At 44.4% G+C, this 19,801-nt stretch overlaps 1 long non-coding RNA gene across 1 annotated transcript in view; it reads left to right on the top strand.

Annotated features, from left to right (window-relative positions):
• Positions 1–13,851: 13,851 nt before the first annotated feature.
• Positions 13,852–19,801, top strand: part of LOC137616398 (uncharacterized) — an 876,314-nt gene continuing 870,364 nt past the window's right edge. The window contains exon 1 of the long non-coding RNA XR_011039424.1: positions 13,852–13,959. This is a non-coding gene — a long non-coding RNA (uncharacterized lncRNA). The remainder of the gene's footprint in view (positions 13,960–19,801) is intronic.

Genomic DNA, 19,801 nt, shown 5'->3' with positions numbered 1-19,801 from the left:
AATGCCTCAAATTATCCTTCCATTTTCGTCTGTTTAGGATCTTTCTGTGCCAGTCAATACCAGCAAATTTTCTTAGCTCGTCAATCCCTCTTCTTCTCTTCCTTACCCTGCTTATTTTACAATATCTAGGGACCCATTCTGTTATTCTTAATGTCCATCTATTGTCTGTCATTCTCATTATACTGTATATCCTCCCCATGTCCATTTTTCTTACATGTAGCTAGAATATCCTCCACTTTAGTTTCCTCTCATTTTCTTTAACAGCTCTTAATGTTAATCCCATCATTATTCTTCACATTTCCTTTTGAGTTGTAACTAGCTTATTTTCTAAGATTTTAGTAAAGCTCCAAGTTTCTGATGCCTAAGTTAACACTGGTAGGACCATCTCAGTAAATCATTTTCTTTTTAGAGAAAGTGGTATTTTACATTTCGTAATCTCATTTCGTTTAGCAAATGCTCTCCATCCCTACTTACTTTCTGCCCTAAGCAGGTTCATAACTCCTATTTGTTGTCTTTTCATTTTCATTGAGCATTATCTTAGTTTTACTCATATTCATTTTTAGTACAGCATTTTTGCTCTCTCAATTAAAATCTTCTATCATATTTTGTAATTCCTCACATGGTTTACTAAACACAACTATGTCATCTGCAAATCTCAAGTTGTTAAGGTATTCTCCATTAATAATAATTCCTACATTTTCCCAATCTAAATTCCTAAAAACTTCATCTAGGCTTACTATGAATAATTTAGGAGATATGAGGTATCCCTGTCTAACTCCTTCCTAAATGGGAATTTTGTCACTATCTTTATGTAGTTTTGGGATTGATGTACTTCCTGTATAGATATCACTAAAGTTCTAAGATAAGATTCTTCTATCCCTTGTTTTTTTAGGGACTTTCATTACTGCTAAAGTTCTGTCAAAATCAAAAGTTTTCTCATAGTCGACAAATGGCATACACAGTGGTTTGTCATATTCTGTTGATTTTTTCCATTAACTGGTTAATTACATGGACATGGTCAGTTGTTGAAAACCCACTTTTAAAGCCTGCCTGCTCTCTTGGTTGATTAAAGTCTGTCTTTCTAGTCGGCTTAATATGATCTTTGTAAACACCGGTATTTTATATATTTCGGACAGTAAACTTTTTAGGCGGTAATTATTCCAGTCTTTTGTGTCTCCCTTTTCATGAATTAGTATAATAATAAAATTTCTCCAAGCTTGCAGACATTTGGTGTAGAGTTCAGCCAGTTTTATTACTATGAAATCTCCCCCAACTATTACATCAATTGCTAGGCCATCTTCTACTGCTTTGCTTCTTTTCATGCCTTTTAAACGGATTTTGAGCGAAGCGAAAAATCTATTTTTGGGTGAGATAGCCATGGCGTCCTGATGGAAGGTTCCTTTTTGGTAGCTTCCTTGGGTATAAAACTACTAAGATATTCCCAGAGAATTTAACCACAGGTTATCACAGAATTCTAACTTCTGGAGCGAGTATCCCAAAGGTTTCCCTTTAAGACATCGTATATCAACAGGGGACGCATGTCTAAACGCGCCACATAGCTATCTTCACCCCGAACAGAGTTAATGCTTCGGTGTGTAAGGGTAGAGAATAGCTGGGAGCCGCTCCACAGCCAATCTCACTCGTGGCTACTACTGATACTCGAGACGTAAACAAACGGGCGCCATTGCTCAAATGACGTCACGCCCGTCTTCATCCTAAAGCCAGTTGCTTGCCCAACACCATGATACAGTAGAACAGGGTGGGATCTAAAACTGGACGAAGTAGCAGGGAGGGTCCATCAGGACGCCATGGCTATCTCACCCAAAAATAGATTTTTCGCTTCGCTCAAAATCCGTTTTTTGGGCTTAAGCCATGGCGTCCTGATGGAAGAGTACCAGAGAATCAATGTATCGTGGTAGATTTTCCCCTAATATTAAGTGCCAAGGCATTGACAAACAGCATAGTAATCTTTAATAAAGGACCATAGGGAAGAAGCATCCTGCCCCCCTTGGCAGTGAAGTTCCCATGGGCCATGCCGACGTCAAAGTGGTATTGAAGGGCTATTCATCCTGATAGAAGAACTTGAAGAACTTGGAGATGAAGCTGAATGTTTGGTATTTGTATAGGAACATTCTGAAAATTAGACCAGTGGTGGTTGGGCACTGTGTATTGAGAGTGATGGTTCATCTCCCGGGTAATAAAAGTAAGTATTCGTGTTGGAACCTTACATAATCAGAGTGAATATAAATTAAGAGTTAGCATCTTAATTTCTTCATAACCATAAGGAAAAGGGGGAATAATAAAACTATGACAGGCATGTATTTCATAGTAAGTAGGAGCTGATTGAGACGCACAGGTAATAAAATAGAAATTTTATTTCACAAATGCAGAAATTAAATAATTTACAGCAATAAGTAAAGTTCATTTACAGTAATTATAATGTACATAGTAATAAAGACTTGCTCTTGAATCTGAAAAGGAATTTCAAGTTTATTAGTAGGCACTCGTTCTCGAGGAACGCAAGTCTTTGATTAAAAAACACGTCATGCACAGGGCATGCGGCACTTGTGTGACAACTATGACATTTCACCTGGGATAAGAACAGTTATAAAAGCACTAAGTGTTTTCGACATCACTATGAATCGCTCGAGGGTCAACATAGGCACCCGAAGAGTTAGAGTCCCAAGTAACTCACTGTTCTACGCAGAGTTAGGTGCAGGTTTCATAACACTACCTGCGGCTACCACAAAATGTTTGACTTCGTGCACTTGTTTCGCATAATGTTTAAAGAAAACTCGCGAGGACTTCCAGCCCGTGAAGTTTTTAAGGCTTTCAAAGTCCATACTCTGAAAGAAATTCAGAGATGATGCCACTTTTCTAGGATCATGACCAGCGGGTGTACTGTTAGGATCCGCTCTGCGAATGAAGTAGGTGATTTTCGCTCTTAATTGTTTCAGTGACAGGTCGCTGCCCGATGTTTCTCCTTTGAAGAGTTGGCCTCCACCAAAGTTTGAAGTTCTGCGAAGATAGACCTTGAGGCTCTCTACTGGACATAGAGAGGCATCCTCCTTCAGGGGGCATATTCTCCAAGGGCCCCATCTTTTGGTGGGTAATTCATTTTTGGCGAGAAACGTCGGATCAGGGGAGAGGGTAACTTCACCTGTATCGGTAAACAGGATGTGTCCATCCTCTCTTGATAAAGCCACTATTTCGCTGACTCGAGCTCCTGAAGCGAGAGCAAAGAGAAATATAACTTTCTGAGTCAGATCCTTGAGAGGGCATGAATCATTGTCCAAGTTGGAGGCGAAATGGAGCACCTTGTCTAGTGACCAGGAGATCGGTTTCGGTGGGGGTGCTGGGCGTAGGCGAGCACATGCTTTCGGCAGTTTGTTGAAGATGTCGCTGGACAGATCAATTTGGAAAGCATATAGAATTGGTCTGGTCAAGGCCGATTTGCAGGTTGATATCGTATTGGCTGCTAATCCCTGTCCATGAAGGTGAATAAAGAAGGACATGCAGAAATCAATCGTGATTTCTTTAGGATTTTTTGTCTTGACGAAGGAGACCCATTTCCTCCAGGATGATTCATATTGCCGTCTTGTGGATTCGGTCTTGTATTCCTCTAGGAAGTCCAGACTTTTCTTCGAGATCCCAAACCTCTTCTTTGCGGCTAGGGAGAGAAAATCATGAGATGAAGGTCCTTGATTTTCGATGATGAAGCGAAGACAGTCGACTTCTGTACTTGTTGAGAGAGAACTGGGCCCGGGAGAGGGATCAGCTTGGGCTGCAGCTCCAGGACCAGGGGGTACCAGTTGCTCCGAGGCCACTTGGGAGCCACTAGAGCCGCTGTCCCTTTGAAGGTTCTCAGTTTGGAGAGGACTTTCAACAGAAGGTTGGTGGGGGGGAACAGGTAGATCTTGGACCATCTGTTCCAATCCAGTGACATGGCATCCACTGCTTCTGCTTTGGGGTCCTCGTACGGGGCCACATACCGAGGAAGTTGATTGTTGTCGCTCGTTGCAAAGAGATCTATCTGAAGTTCTGGGACTTGGTGAGAGATGAAGGAGAACGATCTTGCGTCTAGAGACCATTCCGACTCTATCGGGTTTGTCCGAGATAGAGCATCCGCTGTCACGTTGCGGAATCCTTGTAGGTGAACTGCAGACAAGTGCCACTTCTTCTTCTCTGCCAGACGGAAGATTGGGAGAAGCACCTGATTTATCTGGGGCGATCTTGAGCCTTGGCGATTGAGACAACGAACTACCACCGAGTTGTCTAGGGTTAGACGGATGTGGATCGAGGGCGGCGGGGATAACTTCTTTAGGGTTAGAAGGACCGCCATGGCCTCCAAGATGTTTATGTGGAACGTCTTGAACAGGGGAGACCAGGTGCCTTGAGCCTGTTTTTGGTGGGAGTGACCTCCCCAACCCTCCAGCGAAGCGTCCGTGTGGATGTTGAGTGATGGAGGAGGGTGTTGGAGAGGAATGGACCTTTTCAGGGCCTTTGCTTCTGACCACGGCTTTAGAAGAAGTCGCAGTCTGTTTGGAAGCCGTCTCTTGAGGTCTCTTCGAGCGATGGATGCCGAACGTCTCCAGACTCCCGCGGCATCCTTTAGCTGTGCGCGAAGCACTGGGTTTGTCACTGAGGCGAACTGTAGAGAGCCTAGAACTCGTTCCTGCTGGCGTCTTGAAATGCGTTTGGATTTCAGCAGTCGCTTGACAGACCCTGCTATTTCCTTCCTTTTCTTCTGGGGGATGGAAAGGCGGTGTGACTGAAGGTTCCAGTGGATTCCCAACCACTGGAACTTCTGAGCTGGAGAGAGGCGAGATTTCTTCTCGTTGATCTTGAATCCCAGGTGTTCTAGGTACTGGGTGACTTTGTTGCAAGATTTTACACAATCTTCGGGCGATGGAGCCCAGACTAGCCAGTCGTCGAGGTAGGCCATCACCTGGACGTTTCGGAGGCGGAGCTGTTGTACTATGGCGTCCGCCAGCTTTGTGAAGATCCGAGGGGCCACGTTGAGGCCGAAGGGCATGGCCCGGAAGGCGTAGCTTTTCCTTTGGAGTCGAAATCCTAGGTAGGAGGAAGCGTGATGGTTCATTGGAACGTGCCAGTAGGCATCCGCCAGGTCTATGGAGACCGTGTAGGAACCTCGAGGCAGAAGGGTCCTTATCTGTTGAAGAGTCAGCATCTTGAACTTGTCGTTCGCTATGAACTTGTTGAGGGGGGATAAGTCCAGAATGACTCTGAGTTTGTCGGAGTCTTTCTTGGGGACACAAAACAGTCTCCCTTGGAACCTGGTGGACTTTACCTTCCTTATCACCTTCTTGTTCAAGAGATCTAGGACATATTCTTCCAGAAGGGGGGTTGATTGTTGGAAGAATTGCTGGAAGGTTGGGGGTGGTTGAGTCCAACTCCAGCCTAGACCCTTCTTGACGATGCTGTGTGCCCAGGGATCGAAGGTCCAACGATCCTGGAATTGGCGGAGTCTTCCTCCCACCGGAAGCACTTCATTGCTTCTGGTGTCCCGAGGGCTTGCTGCCTCGGCCGCTAGCTCCCTTTCCTCCTCTGCCTCTGGAGGGACGGCGAGAGGCGTCTTTGCTTGCACCCTTGTATGAGCCTCTACCTTTGGGACGAAAGGTAGTTGACTGTTGCTCGAAGGCAGGGGTGAAGACCGGCGACTGTGACAACACCGGTTGGGGGACCAATTGAAAGGTCTGTTGTGGTTGGGCAACCACTTGGGAGGTAGCGGGTCCCGGAAACTGACGTCTTTGTTGACGTTGCTGGGGTTTCTGTTTTTGGGATTTCCTCTTAGGTTGAGGTCCGTCGTCCTGAGAGGGTTTCCTTTTCTTGGACATGCCCCACTTGTGGAGAAGGTTCCTATTCTCCGTGGCGGCTCTGTCGGTGATTTCCTTCACGAGGTCAGAGGGAAAGAGGTGTTTACCCCAGATGTTGGAGGAAATCAGCCTCCGGGGTTCGTGTTTCACGGTAGCACCTGCAAACACGAATTCACGACAGGCTCTCCGAGCCTTTATGAAGTGGTACAAGTCCTTCATCACGGTTATCAGGTGGGATTTGGAGAGTACCATGTAGTGGTCTGGTACTCTGGTGTCACAGGCCATGATTTCAAGTTGGACTTGATGAGATAAGGATGCTGCGAGCCTCTCCTTCGTATCTTGTTCCCGACGAAGGAGGTGATCGTTGAGCTTAGGGAGGTCTTCATTAAACTGACGTCCGGCGACGTCAGGATCTAGCTTTCCCACGACGAAAGTATGCTGGACATCCTTCCAGTTTCGAGCGTCAGGGGGAGTTACTATGGAGAAGGGTCTGCACTCCTCCAGTGCAGGGCAGGCTTTCCCTTCTTCCGCAGCTTTAAGGCACGCAGCTAAGGCCTTTTCCAGGAATGGAAGAATCGCACTTTCAGGTGCGACATAAGTAGGGTGCTTCTTGCTCAGGGCCGGAAGCTTAGAGCAGGTAAAGCCCCTACTCTTGAATGTGTTGGCTAGCATAGCCTGGGCCTTTGCGAGATCGAACACTATCTCTTCCTTCGGTTCGATCTCTTCCTTCGAGGCAGGTTCAGAGCGCAGACGGACGTAACAGTCCGGGTAGGCCTCAAAGTTTGGGAAGAACTCCACGTCTTCCAAGGGGACCGTGCCGATCTTATCGCTGACAAAGATCCTGCCGGTCGCGATCACCATATGCTCAGCATACCTCCACGGGTTGGCATGTGAGCAAGCGGGGAGATCCTTAACCGAAATCCTCTTCGGTTCTCTGGATCCTATCATGGACCTGATGGACTCCTGATTCTCCTTCAACCTGTCGTCCATGACGGCTCTAATCAGTCGGATCAATTCTTGAGTGGAAGAAGAGGGATCCGGGGTCGAGGAGGTAGACGGAATAGACACTTCCGTCGGTGTAGGAGTAGGAGGGGGGATGGACGGAGGAGCGACCTCTTGCTCCGACTCGGCGTATTCCACCTTGTCTTCGTCATCTTCGGCTCCTTGAGCCATAAGCGTCTTCTCGGTGTCTTCCGAGACATCCGACATCTGTTCGTCATCTCCGGAATCCAGGCGACACTCGTGCATGGACTGAGCCATGACAACATCAGGTTCCACTGTAAGTTGGACAATGGGAATCACGTCTTTGGGTACCACTGAATCAGGGGAGGCCTTAGGGAACAGGAGTGACCTCAATTCTTCTGTGGCCAGGTAAGGGCCGGTGGCATTTTTCTGGAAGCCACGCACCCACTTGCGTAGCTTTTCACGAGAAATGTCTCTGACCTCCGCTGAGGGAGGGTTATGGAAGGCGTCAGTCATGTGAGCCTGGCATACCGTACAGTTCAGTGGATTCCAAAACTTCAGATCCCCTTTCTTGTCGGCACAAGGGGCGTGAGTCCTGCAAGCCGTATGCCCGTAAAACTGCGGGCGTTTCACAGCGCAGAAGGCGAAGTCACACTTCATCTGCTCCTCCTGTGGAAGAAAGAGAAAATGAGTATGGGGGAGTCATAAGAATGGCTCTTAAACTAAGTTAATATTAATTATTAATTTTAACTTAAAGAAGGGTGTGATGCATAGAGATTGAAATAGTAAAGAGAACATACTCCATGCATCTCGCCCGGCTGGTTACCGTAAGCTTTGTCCTTGGATAATCCGAGACCGAAGGCACCGGATAGTATTCCTTAGAGTTCCATAGGGCAATGGAATTCCGTGGAAAAACCAAGGGTAAGATTGGGACCGAGATCATTCGGTCCCAAACTAGGGGCTAGAGGGCCTCCTTTTAAGGTAACTGCTTCCGGCAACCAGCCGTGCAAAGATGCACGCAGCATGCTGGAATTAGAAGAGTGCAAAGAGACAGCATGATCCCTAACAGAACAGTACCAAGGTATTGATCTTAATAGTGGAAACAGTCCATCTGTTTGCGGTATAGGGCTATCAGTATCATATGATAGCTAGAAGAAGGGGGTGCAAGTATTCTTGATGCCTCCGGGGGTTTCCGGCAAGCCGCCGGCATGCCGGAGGTCGCTCCGACAGAGTTTCTGGCATCAAGACAGACAATATGTAAGTCAAGAGTATACCAGGGTGGCGGCCGCCGGTACAACGGCGGCACGCCGGCAGGGGAGCGGCGGCTCCGGCAGTCGGAGGATGCCGGCTTGGTGACTGGGACAATGTATAGCGGAACCGGGTTGCCGGCAATAGATGCCGGCACTCCGGCGGCCGACCGGCGAGCGGACGACAAGCTAGGAGGGAGGAGAGCCGCCGGTAGGAGCCGGCGGCAGTCGGCAGTCCCCCGGCACACAGGGGGCTGTCGGCAAGGGTAGGGAGAGTCACCAAGGTAGGAGGCGGGTATCGCCGACGGTGGAGGCGGCAAGAGACCAGCACCCGGATAGGGAGAGAGACAGGGGGGGGGGGAGGGATGCAGGAAGTTCAGTCATGGACTCCGGACATCCCCCCCCCTGAGAGGGTGTACCCATGATAGAGACAGGCTCTATCATCCAGGAGCAGGGGTCACAGAGGACCGGGAGCTAGGTAGCCCAAGGGAGGGCTAGGGGACACCCAAAGAGGGGGAGCCCCCCATATGCAGAACACATCTAGAGACTAACCCCATAGGACACTATGAAGGGTATATGTACCAGAGCGGACTGCACAGGGAAGCTCGGGTAGCCCTACTACTCCACCCTAAGGAGGAGTTGTAGGACAGGGGACAGGTGGGTATAGACTAACCTAAGCATAGGCTAGGCTATACAAGAGATAGGTGGGGAGGGGAGTAGAGAGAAGTCTTCCAAGGAAGGGTTTCTGTACCAGAGCGGCCACTAGGGAAAGGGAGGACACTCCCTAACCTAAGATAAGGCAGATCGGCTGAAACGGTGCATGGGTACAGTTTCAGCAGGGAACAGAAAAACCTTCCTAACCTAACCTAGAGCAGGGCTAAAAGTCCTGAACTAGGGAAGGTAGAAGACATATCGCTATCGCAGGATAGTCATAGACTAATCCTAGCCATAGAGGTAGGGCTAGCCTAACCTCACTCTCGGACGCAACCCTAAGGGGGGTTCATTCCCATAGGGAGGACTGAGAGGCGATAAATACTCCATTAGACACTTGATCCCTTTACTCAGAAAGGGAATCAAGGCTAATTAGAGGGAATGCCGAGGCAGGGGGATGAAGGAAGCATATAGGGGTCCTACAAGTAGGTTAGGTTAGAAAGAGACACTAACTAACCTATCCCCTATATGGTCCCTGAAGGCGAAAGAACATTGCATCACGGTCGAAAGTATTGTAAAATAATGCCCCTATCTTCATAACTTAGTCTAGGATCACTAATAAAATCATGCATGAACACTTATGTACAGGCGCTCTGGCCTGGGGGCTATAGAAGCCGACTGGTATGAGGTCAATCGATGACCGATAAAAAGCGTCGAAACTCGATATAAAAGTTCCTAGCTATGAAGACTAAATAAACTAATGTATTCGATTAGTAAATAAGGCCGGAAGCGTTGTTGTGGCTAACTAAATAAGGCATGCATAACAACAACGACGCCATAAAATGGCGGGTCCGGTAGAGGCACAGCTCTGCCACAAAACAGCAATTATCTCGAAAAGTAATATTTACTTTACGGCCAGAGCTTAACTAAACAATACTGGAACCTTGTACTCAACTTTCCAGAAGACGGTGAGGCTGAAGGTAGCGACATAACGTAGATGCAAATCGATAAAAGGAGCACAGGGAAAATCCGTCTAAGTAGGGCAGCTACTAAACAAAGGATGAAGACGGGCGTGACGTCATTTGAGCAATGGCGCCCGTTTGTTTACGTCTCGAGTATCAGTAGTAGCCACGAGTGAGATTGGCTGTGGAGCGGCTCCCAGCTATTCTCTACCCTTACACACCGAAGCATTAACTCTGTTCGGGGTGAAGATAGCTATGTGGCGCGTTTAGACATGCGTCCCCTGTTGATATACGATGTCTTAAAGGGAAACCTTTGGGATACTCGCTCCAGAAGTTAGAATTCTGTGATAACCTGTGGTTAAATTCTCTGGGAATATCTTAGTAGTTTTATACCCAAGGAAGCTACCAAAAAGGAACCTTCCATCAGGACGCCATGGCTTGAGCCCAAAAAAGCTTCCTTTACTTCTCCTACTGTTACCTTTGGTACCGACTCAAGTGTTTAATAATTTCTATTGGCAAAGTTATTTCTTATATCAGTATTGCATAGCATTGTATAGAAATCCTCTTCAATTTTTATCACTCCATCTGTATTGTGGTCAATATTTCCATTTTCCTCATTTAAAGCAAAAATCTGTTAGCGCTCTGCTCCTAGTCATATTTTCATCAATTTGATGCTTCTTCCTTTCCTTAGTGTTTCCTCAATATTGGTCTGATTGTGTTTACGAATATCTTGGATTTTTAGTTTGTTTATTGTTTTGTATAGTTCTGCTATTTCTATTTATCTCGCTTACATTTTACCCTCCTTTCCAATCTTTTCTTTATTAGATTTGGTCTTTTCTGATTGTTATGCTATCCTTGATATTGTTTAGGAACTTTTCCACCTATCTCTTGTGCTGAATCCATTAAAAAAATTGTTAAATTACTATTCATTCTTTTTATTTACTTGCTTCCATTTCGTCATGTAGATGGGAATACTTATTTTATCTTGTTAAACTAAACTCGTCAGAGTTTTTCTTTTATTACAGGAGTATCTATTCTGCTTCTTAAAATTTATTTTTTTCTCTCTTTCCATAGATCTAAACAAATTTTGCTTCTCACTATTCTATGATCCCTTGACTCCAACTTGTTTAACACTGTTACATCTTTAACTAAATTTACTTCGTCACTGAGAATAAAATCTATTTCATTTTTAGTTTCTCCATTTGGACTCCTCCATGTCCATTTTCTAGGTGTTCATGATTTTAAGATTATATTTCTTTCTGCAAATTATATAAGCAAGTCTGTCATTTCATGTGCATACTCCAAATTTACCTATAGCTGATTCTTCTGTAAGTATGTATGTATGTGTGTGTGTGTGTGTGTGTAAAGAGCAGACATTCACATTGAACCAACCAAAATACAATATATTTAAGTACCAACTTTTCTCTGAACTGAATAGGAAAGCGAAAATAAAAACAAATAATTACATGGAAAAATAGAGTTGGAAATATTTGGTAGATGGAATTAATGGCTAATGAGTAATAACCAGGTAACTATTATTTACAAGGAAATAAAGAAAATGAAGTTTATGTTCCATCTGGCGAAAGGAGGCAGAAGCACCCGCTGCAGGAGTTTCAGCCACATTCCAAGGTTTGGTCGTTAAGTGCATTTATAGTCAGGCCTCGATGCATGAAGTTTAATATGGTAACATGGAACAGTAACTGACTCTACGGAAGAAAACTGAAGAAACATGATGGGTCTAGCTATCATATACAGTATATATATATATATATATATATATATATATATATATATGTGTGTGTGTGTGTGTGTGTGTGTGTGTGTGTGTGTCTGTCTGTCTGTCTGTGTATATGTGTGTGTACTCATTTCTTCAACCCTGTTGCGACCCACGACAGATGACTTAACACTAAAGAAATAGCTCATGTATAGGCAAAATAAGATGAAATCAAAACGTATTTCAAGGCTTTCTGGCTGGCCAGGGAATTGAACACGGAACCCATCTTATGAATAGAAGGGGGAGCGGGTCGTTAGCATGTGTATTACCCAAAAGTAAATAAACGAAAATTCATTTTTAAAAGTGCGTAATCTACGAATTATAAAGTGGACTTAATTTTAACACCTCATCATTTCAATGGTATAAAGAATGAAATATTCATATAAACTATTGAGTACGGGTAGAAAGGTAGGCCTACATAAAAACTGGCATTATCTGACTGTAGTAGTGGAATTCTTATACTTCTTCAACGTCGTTAATGGTATAGAATGCAATAAATAAGAAATAAACACAATTTCCAAACATTTCGTATTAGATGATGAGTTGAGAAAGAGTTGATGATAGCAATATCCCATTAATCATCAAAATTAGATTTCCGGGCAGCAACTGTGCATTTATTTCATTAGCTCAAGCGAGTATATTGCCTTCTTTATCTCAGCAGGGGTTGGGCGAAGAACAGGACAGGAGCAGTGTGAGGGACGGAGATAACAAAGCAAGGAATACCGATGTATCACAAACAAGAAGGAAATGAAAAGTGTCATACTGATGGCCAATATGGCACCCGGAAATAAGTCCTATTAACGCACGGAAGTGGAACGTATTTCGCAAGAGATGTCTTGAATGTTAAAAGACTTATGTGACGAAGTGCGCTATGATCAACTCTTGTGAAAGGAGACGAGTTCTTCTCTATTGACACAGAAAGTCACGTTGAGGGTTATCGTTACAAGATCAAGAATGATTCCGTGCTGGGGCAAGATTTGCTAAATTAAAAGTAAACGGTCCTGACGAAATCATATTTAACCTCTCTGCTGGCGATAGGACAATTACTTGAATTATATTGATTGAAAACTCATATAACGCATTGAAGTAGATATTAAGATATTTTATTACAATCCTATAGATAATTTTCTAGAAGTCGAAGAGAACAAAGTTCCAGCATTTTTTTATAAGACCATCTTTATATTATACTTTTATCAAGTAATGTAAACATCAAAGACAATAAAGGGAAGACAGGACGTCGCTTGGATTTCTGTGAGAATTATGTGTGCTTGTTACTTCTTTACTCAAGTCAGTGTTGCAAGATGGAAAAATTTTGCCAGCGTTCTTTTCGAACTATAATGAGTGTTTTTTTTCCCTATCAAGCTTGATACAAATCTATGCTACACCGTGAATAAAACAAAATTTAGCATAAAAAACGTAATACTGGTTTTTCTATTTTCATTTAAGCTAACTATATTGTATTTCTATCTTTCTCGGGGAAAATTGGGATCTCACAGTCTGGTAACACTGACTCAAGTCTTCAATACCGTCGTCATATGTAAAACAAGTAGCAAGTGTTAATATATTGCCCCTTAAGAATAAAGTATCGTTAAATGGTGCGTTTTGTTCTCGCATTTATCAATGCAAAGTTAAGTTAAAGTTGTAGATTAAATGTATATATGATTACAACTTTGAGAACATATGTATTTTATCAAATTCCGAGATTATATATTGAAACAGTACTTAAAACACTTCGAAATGCCCTAATTTTACTAAGGTAAGCGCAAACTCGTACCTCTAGGAATAAAAAAGAAAAAAGATAAAAGTTAACCTCTTCTCTGATCTTATCTCTATATGGTATGAGTAAAATATGACTTAACAACCCTAAGACAATATAAGATCATCTACCACTAATCGTGTCCCCTCCTACTTTAGTCTTAGACACAGGTCTTATTCCGATGCCTGTCTTTCTCATGTTCTGTGCCTACCCTTAACTTGCATTTTGTAGATTTGTGTAAAGTCTTAAGATTAGTCATAGTTTAATGGTGATGTACGCAGTCGGGTATTTAATAATATTACATATACATGTTACATATACGTATTAAATTTTTCATTAACTCATCTTCTTAAAGGAAGAGCGTCCTCACTCCTCATCTAATGAGAAAGTAAATGAACAAGCTATATAGTATGAAAAAGATTATACGATTTAATAGAAATATATAAAAAATCATTAGACGAATAATAATACCCCAATTACTGGATAACTATTACATTAACATATGAACCATCTGAAATATCGAATTCCGGAGAGTTTTGTTTAGCCAGTTAGTTGGCCGCGTGGTCAATAGATGGCGCTAATCAAGCACCCAGGGTTTCTTTTCATAGGAAGGCTTTCCTGTCTTTCAGTTCCATTTACAGTATTTACTGTCGTTGGTATGTACCTTCCTTGTGACTGCTACGTAATTTACTCGTGTGCCGTAGACTTTTTTTTTATAGTACGTTATATGGAATACCGAGAGGGGAAATAGACAGTATTATTAATTACGGTAGGCTATGAGTATCTGTTAACACGTTAATCTTTAGTTTTAAGTTATGATTAAGTTGTTTGGTTATAATGGGACAGTTAGCCTTCGCTTGGTCCGACTTTGCCTAGGCGACTCTTTCGCCTTTGGTAATATTTCGATAGATTCCCACCCAGCTATTTTTGCATGAATAACATATTTTTCATTAGTCCAGGTATTATTGTACTGCATTACAGGACGGTAAAGTTTTACTATATTACAGATTCTCATTTCGAACAGAAAATACGTTTTCCTGTAGTAAATGACGTGATTTGACCGAATTTGACCTTCATTTCAACCGCATACAAACAGAACAACCAGTAAGACTAACTTTAAGTAGCCGAACTGGTTGTTGTTGTTGTTGCTGTTGAAATGAAGGTGAAAACCCCTTAAATCACGTTACTTACCACTGGAAAACATATATTTTCTGTTAAAATGTTTATATATAATGGGTTTTGTTCCAATTCGGGATCGCTTTCCTCACCAGAAAACAAAAACTTCCAAAGGTAATGTTGAGCTACGCATGCTAACATTAGCAATGTTACGCTAACGTTAGCACTGTTACGATAACATTAGCAACACTATATATAATGGTTCTTGTTCCGCCACTGGCTCGCAGGAAAATGAAACGTCAAGCTCGTGTGCACTGGCAAACGGTAAAGTTTAGCTGCGCACGCTAACAATAGCAATGTTACTCTGACATGCAATATTACGATAACATTAGCAACGCTAAATATAATGGTTCTTGTTCCGCCACTGGCTCGCTTACGCTCGCAGGAAAATAAAACGTCAAGCTCGTATGCACTGGCAAACGGTAATGTTGAGCTGCTCACGCTAATAAAATAATAAATCTAACACATTAAAATTAAAGAATTTGGTAAATTTACAGTTTCATCCATTATGTGGAAACGAATAAAAATATATTTGTTGCATCAGAAATAGTGTAGTTTCAACGAATTTAACGTTTATTTTGACTGCAAACCATCCGATTTAGAGATTTACTATGGAGTTAAAACCACAAGTTTTTCCAGAAAAATCAGTTTTTGTAACCATGTTTTTATTGTTTTTGTTGCATATTATGTTGTAATGCAGAAATACCCTTCTTTATCCCAACAATTATGGGGGACCCCAGGTGGGAACCGGGGTTTTGGGTGGGGGAGGGGGCGTCCAATGATATTTGCACTAATTAATGTTCCACCACCCCTCCCTCTATACCCCTACCTAGCCCTACCGGGCACTACCGAACCTAATAAACCCACCTAACCTAGCCTAGGGGCCCTGTACCCCTACCGGGGGGGGGCTCCGACACCCCTGCGACCCCCCCTTAAGGTCACAGTGATTTTCAGGGCACTACCGAACCTAATAAACCCACCTAACCTAGCCTAGGGGCCCTGTACCCCTACGGGGGGGGGGGGGGGGGGGGGCTCTGCCCCCCCCTGCAACCCCCCCCTTAAGGTTACAGTGATTTTCAGGGCACTACCGAACCTAATAAACCCACCTAACCTAGCCTAGGGGCCCTGTATCCCTACCGGGGGGGGGGGGGGTTGTGGGGGGGCTCCGCCCCCCCTGCGACCCCCCCTGCGACCCCCCTTTACCCCGGGCTAAATTTAAATATATATTTTGTTAAGTCACTTCTTACCTTAAATGGAACCTGACGATGATGATGTGGAAGGCTGTGGTTGACCCTCTTCTGAATCATCAATAGCTACTGGAACCCGTTGTGCCTCAGATTGTGGAGGATACAGTTTGCTGGCCGTGATAAAAAAATGATGGAGCAGCTCCTCCTCAGGGTATTTGTGTATAAAAATAAAACGTGACAAATACTGCCTGAAGTATTCACAACGGTTACCAGGCCGTTGTATCCATTCCTTCAGCTCCCGCCAAAGACGTTCAATGTTTTGGGTATGGGTGTCGGGGTTTGAAGGATCCACAAAATTTTCAGAATGGTTTACAGTACGGTGATCGTATCCAAGAGACTGCAGAGAATTATAAGCCCGCCACTTATCACTAACAACAATGCTGCCCCGTTTAATGTACTTCTCAATTAAAAGGATGAGGGTAGCTGCATCACGCTTCCGTGGTAATGGGTCAATTAAAGGCACAATAAATGTTTTTTTGGACTGCCTCTCAATACCCCCCAACACCCATATGTCACTCAGAGGCCTTCCACGGTCATACTTCCGTTTTCCAAAATGAGATTCGTCAATCTCAACGATTACACCTTCACCACTAATAGCCTCTTGGTTATCAAAACTAAATTCAGTCTCTTCTGAACAAAAGCTTCTCCAGTCTACACTAGTAGAAGGAGATATACTGAGGCCCTTAATTACAAAATGGTGGTCCCAACACTTATGCAACCAGTGATTGACAAATAAAATTAATTTCCACGGGGGAAGGTGGGACCCTTGAAGAAAAACGGATTTTTCAATATTAAACTTGCCCGATGATCATATAGCTGCATCCCTGCTGCCCGACAGAAAAAACCTACGGGCGGAATACGCCAGCGATCGCTATACAGGTGGGGGTGTACATCAACAGCGCCATCCGTCAAGTAGGTACTCAAGTACTCGATGTCAACAAAGAACCAATTTTCCCTCTGTCGTGCCACTGGCAAGACCTACTAAATACGCCGTCCCTAACTGGATTTGTTTTCACAACGATTTGGTGAAGTACACTATTCCAGTTTTGAGCTTTCGCTATGCAGGGGTTTTTTCTTCATTTCAAAACTTGAACTCGTTTTGGATAGATTTAATTATGGTGACGAAGAGAGTATGGACTCTCTTTCACTTTTAAATGGCCGACCCTTCCCTTAGACGGAAGTGTGTTTAGGTTTTTGGTAATTTTGCTTAACACGTTATAGATCCATTTATTTTATATCTCTCCGCCTTTTTAGGCCTCTTCGGTTAACTTTCCATTTATTATAAACTTATAAAAATTAATTTTTATGTTTGTTTATATGCGACCTTTCCTAATAGTAGGCGGTCCTTACTTGGAACCGAAGTTAATTAACATTGAGCCCGTCATATCGTATTTAACCTTTTAAGAATTTAATACTTTTTTAATTTTAATGTTTTATGAAAGAATTTCTTTGATAGTCTCGTACTGTTTTCAAAGATGAACTAACGTTTAGTTTTTTAGTCTCCGCAGTTGTTGACGTTCAGAACGTTCAACATGCGCTCTATCGTTACGTTAGAGAGAGAGTGTATCACGGTTTCACGTTGCAGTAAGAGTAAACCGATTCTAGCGTTTCGTTCATTCTTTCTTAACTTATGGTTTAAATTCTAAATAAAGGAACTTTTTATTTGGGAAACCTTTCAGTTTTTTCCTTTAGCAAATAACATGTTTTAACGATATATAATTGGGCTCTTCTCTCAGGTGCTAAGTCAAGAGAGAAGAGAGAGAGAGATAGAGACGGAGGGAGAGAGAGGAGAATAAACGTTTCGTTCAAGCGGGTAACGTTGTTCTCGTTTTTTACTCTTCTCCCTAGTCGCTGTAGGGGAAGAAGGTAAAACGTTTCTAGGGTTTTATTCTTGTTCCCAGGCTTTATGCGGTGAGAGATTGTAAACGTAGTTTATTTGATCTAGTGTTTAGTCTCTTTTCCAGCCACTGAATTCTTTATCTTTATTTATGTTTTTCTGTTGCATTGTAAAACTGTTTTCGCAATTACTACCTTTTAATGAAGGATAGGATTGCGTGTTTCAGGTAGAAATCAGTTAAAGTTTCGATTTCAGTGAAATAAGTGCAAACAGAAAATCAAAAGTGATAAAGTGATATGCGCAAAGTGTTACAGTGTTGCGTCCGAGGGTTCGTCTGTTCGTGCCAGTTGTTCACCTAGTCCGGGACCTCTTACAAGCTCCCAAGCCCAGGGGAGAAGTAATGTCGAACGACTTATGGGTTCCACAGGCCTTGATCGACGATCAGACGTTTTTCCCTCCGTGGTTTCGGGCGTATCTACACATGTTGCCGACGTGAGATCGCCCCACCCACACAAAGACGAGAGAGCCCATTTATTCCTCGTCTGCGGAAGAGGTTTCTCGTAGAAACCATGGACCAAATCTTGCAGCTTTTAAGTGCAAGTCGGTCCCTTCCGCGCAAGTCCAACGGCCTAGGTGTAGCCACTGGGTTAGTTCGGACTCGCTGCAGTCATCCGACGACTGCACACCTCCCAAGAGAGGCAAGGTGGTACCGCAACAGGCAGTAACTCCGTCTGTTGCCGCACCAGCTGTTTTAGACCCTCAGTCACAACGGACAGTAGCTCCGTTTGTTGCCGTTTTTTGTAGACCCTAAGTGGTCTTAACTGCAGTCTATGCAGACTCAGTTAGCTGCGGTTATGCAGGAGTTTCGTGCGGAGAGGTTGACTCTGCTCTCGTTAGCCTACAACCTGCCACGGTTGTGCGCCCAGCTCACGCTGAGGCTGCCTGCTCCCACACTCCGGCTGCGGAGAGCTCCACCTCCGATGCGCAATCGACCCTGCCAGACTTATGTTAACGTTAGCCGACGTGCGGCTCCCTCCGTTAACATGCGTGAGCTACCGCATCAGCAGTGGGAAGGTGGAGTCAAACTGCCGTGTTTTGACGCGATGCGTTAGTTTCCGCAACCCACGGCAGTCCCCACCACGCACCACCACTCCGCTTTGGTTGTTGCCTGCTCCCACACTCCGACTGCGGAGAAGGTTGACGATGCACCCGTTTGCCTACAACCTGCCACGGTTGTGCGCCCAGCATGGCTGCCTGCTCCCACACTCTTGTTGTGAGAGCTCCTCCACCCATGCGCAGTCGACCCTGCCAGACGCATGCTGACTCCCACAGACACACGGAGCACTCCGTTGCCGTGCGTGAGCTACCACAAGCTGCCGTGTTTTGACACGGTGTGTCAGCCTCCGCAACCCACTGTGGTTACCGCCACTCGCCCGCAGCAGACTAGTCAGTCAGGAGTTGAGGCTTCCCCACACAGCTTTGGTTGTTGCCAGCTCACAGACTGTCAAGCAGTAACGTTGCCTTCTGGTCTGCTACTAATGCACCAGTGCTGTATGTCCTCACGCGCCTGTTGTGGTTGACAGTTCAGTTTTTTGACAGTTCACAGACTGTCAAGCAGTTACATGACGTTGCCTTCTGGTCTGCTACTAATGCACCAGTGCTGTATGTCCTCACGCACCTGTTATGGTTGACAGTTCAGTTTTTGACAGTTCACAGACTGTCAAGCAGTTACATAACGTTGCCTTCTGGTCTGCTGCTTTTGCACCAGTGAGACCCTCACTGAGATAACCTAGCTTTTCTCGGACATGGTTCCTGTAGATGAGAAAGTGCTGTTCTCCCTCCTTCTGATATTCCTTTGAGGACTCTGTCTTTTGGAGAGGAGCCTTAAGCTGCTTAGCCTCCTATGGACTTTAATTAAAGCATAACAAGGCTTCCAGGGAGGTAAATGGTTCCGCTTCAGTCGCTAACCCCGTCTGTTGCCATACCTGCTCCCATAGACCCTATGGGCTTTGTTGCAAGACATGCAGTCCAAGCTTGTGTCCTTGTTAGAGGATTTTTTACGGAGAAGAACCTTCTAGCCAACAACCTTCCTACCGGTTGGTTGTACGCCCTGTTGACGCTGAGGTATCCTACTCACGTCCGCCAGTTGAGATGGTTCCTCCACCGGTGCGACCCAGTGTGGGTTGCCAGTCGCACGTTGACGTTAAGCGACTCTCGGAGGTGGTTGTGGACGTTCAGTGTGTCACTAGGAAGACGTTCAACAACCAGCAGAGGTGACTTGTTGTGACGCAGTGCGGCAACCTCAGCAACCCTGTAGGGGGTTGACTGCACAACCCAGACAGTCTAGACAG

The sequence above is a fragment of the Palaemon carinicauda genome, chromosome 22 (assembly GCF_036898095.1).
Source record: "Palaemon carinicauda isolate YSFRI2023 chromosome 22, ASM3689809v2, whole genome shotgun sequence".
NCBI classification, from domain to species: Eukaryota; Metazoa; Arthropoda; class Malacostraca; order Decapoda; family Palaemonidae; genus Palaemon; species Palaemon carinicauda.
The sequence above is the reverse complement of the archived record's forward strand: the minus strand, read 5'-3'. Positions and strand labels throughout refer to the sequence as shown.